Source organism: Anomalospiza imberbis, chromosome 2 (assembly GCF_031753505.1).
Source record: "Anomalospiza imberbis isolate Cuckoo-Finch-1a 21T00152 chromosome 2, ASM3175350v1, whole genome shotgun sequence".
In the NCBI taxonomy this organism is placed as follows: Eukaryota; Metazoa; Chordata; class Aves; order Passeriformes; family Viduidae; genus Anomalospiza; species Anomalospiza imberbis.
Genome location: NC_089682.1, coordinates 75630810 through 75633337, shown reverse-complemented (window position 1 = coordinate 75633337; position 2528 = coordinate 75630810).

Below are 2528 nucleotides of genomic sequence, written 5' to 3'. Positions count from 1 at the left end.
GTTCTCCTTTTATTGCAAAGAATTCACTGAGACTGTATGTTGGAAAGAATCAGAACTAGGAAAGAAAACACTGCTCTGTAAGCTCAACCAGCCTATAGTATCAGAATAAATGATTCTTTATAATCTCTGAGAAGTTCTAAATTAATCTAAGAATTTTAATATAAAGCATCAATAAATTCAAGCTTCCAGGGCAACAATATCTGCAACACATACTAATCAACACCATATGCATTGTTCTGTCTGGGTCATGGATGGAAAACTGAGGAGAAAGTGCTTGCTTCCTAGAATTCCCAAGGCCATAGCAGGGAAAAGAATTCATTGCTTTGCACTTCAACTAAAAGATGATAATAAAATGACAAGAATAGGAGGTACAAGGCAGATGCAGCTGCATCTATCATCATCATAGATGAGCCCATCTATGCTCCTTCTGCACATGGATGTCCATACTGCTTCCTCTTGTTATCTTTTATGACAGACATGAAACAGAGTCCAATGAATCAGATGAGAGTTAGGTCTTTTTTCAAGCTTATAGTCCTGTTAATTTGCTTGGTCTCCTGGGGAAAGTGCCTGGACTGTTAAAACAATAGAGACTGGCTCATTCTAACATAATACTCTGGAAATACTGTTGAGATGCTTGAGAATGCTGCCATACTTCTTCCTCTTGTGTCTCAGTGTTTGGGATAGGCCTCACCCACTCCCACTGGGAAGACTGTACAATATTCCACGTATGAAATAATCAGGAATGGATCCTAAATGTCAATGTGCAAAAGGTCAGCTTCATAGCATTGTATCAACAGCTGGCATTGGCTGTGGACAGCCTGCACACACATATCAGGGTATTGATCTTCATTCTAAAGCAACTGACCTTTAACAAATACTGATCTCACAGGGGTGGGGCTGGTGGAAGGAGTGGCTCACCAAATAGCAGATGGTGATCCTAGCTGCTCTCCTGGGATTAAAGCATAACAGTTTCAACAGATTCATGGTCTGGAGGAACCTGTGCTGAAAGAAGACATGTAGTCAGTCCAGGTTTTTTGGTTGTGCTAAGATCTTTAGGCAACACCTTTTCATTACCAGCCTCAATGCTCTCCTCCTATTCTCTGTGAAGGGCAAGGATAGGATATTTTGAAATGCTTTTTACATATGGTACCAATGCCTTTCCACCTCTCCTTCACTTCTAAGAGGAGCTGCCATTTATGTCTTTGTTCAGCATTTTTCCTTCAAGATTGTTTGATGTATAGCGTTGAACAGGTAAAGCAAGAATCACTGAAAGTGAGTTTTGAGCATTTTTAAGATGACTTTCCAGAATCAGTAGTTGTGAACAGGGTGCTGGGAGAATCTGAAGTGGCATTGCCTTGGCAAACTACAAAAGCAATCACCATGGTACTTCTCTTCTTGAGACATCAAAACAAATTATCCAGTGTCAGAACTACCTCCTCATAATACACAATAGGGGACCTATTTAAAGATAAATATAGATAATGAATTCTGAAAAGTGAGGACATTTTTGTACCATAGCACAACTGATTACTAATAACAGGAAAAGGGTAATGTGATATAGTCAGGAACTTGGTATCTTCTTGGGAAGATCTTTTCTAAAACCTTACCTCTTCAGTACTTTCCAAAGATTGGAGTCCAAAGATTCAGACATAATTGAATGCTAAATTAATAAAATCTTTATATTTAATTGTGCCTGCTTATGAGCCACCATCTCTTCTATTGACTGGTCAGAAGATATTGATAATGTTAAATAATAATGTTATTTAATATTAATAATATTAAATAGCTTCTTTAGTTTACAACAGTTGTGTCTATGTTGTTTGTCATAAGTGGTTCTGACAGCCATTTTGATGATCTATGTTATGCAGTACTTTCTCTAGATGTATATTTGTCTTCATATTTTAAATACCTCTATATATGGATTTTCTTTAGTAGGAAGGAAGGAAGGAAGAAGTTTTCTGTTTCTGTCATTCTCTTTCTTCACTATTTCAGCAGGTCCTTCCCTAAATACTTTCATATAGTTCTTTGAGTATGGGATAATCTGCCAATTTGTCTTTTAAAACTCTTTAGTTTGGGGCCACTCCCTGACAGGAGAAGATAAAATCAAAGCTTTTCCTAGTTTTTTTCTATTATAGACTTGCACACTGATTTTGGGGATTTTGCAGCTCTGCAACAAATAAGTTCCCTTCTCAGCATCACATTGCAACCTAACACTGAAACTAATGTTCACAGCCAGTTAGAAAATGAGACTTTAAAGAAAGATATTTTCCTGGGGCTAAAATACAGAAAAAAATCTCAAACTTGTGAGATATTCCTCATAGCTTACAATTCAAAGAAGCCTAGGATTTACTTGCCTGCGTGGCACCTCCACTCATGCCCTGATCTCTGTGCAAAAGGTATGAAAATTAGTACAGTCAGTATGGACCCATAACAAAAAGTAAAGGAATCCAATTAAAAAACCCTGAAATTAAGACAGACATAACTGCACCTGCTGTAGTATGGACTGTGTATAGTAGTTTACTAAAATG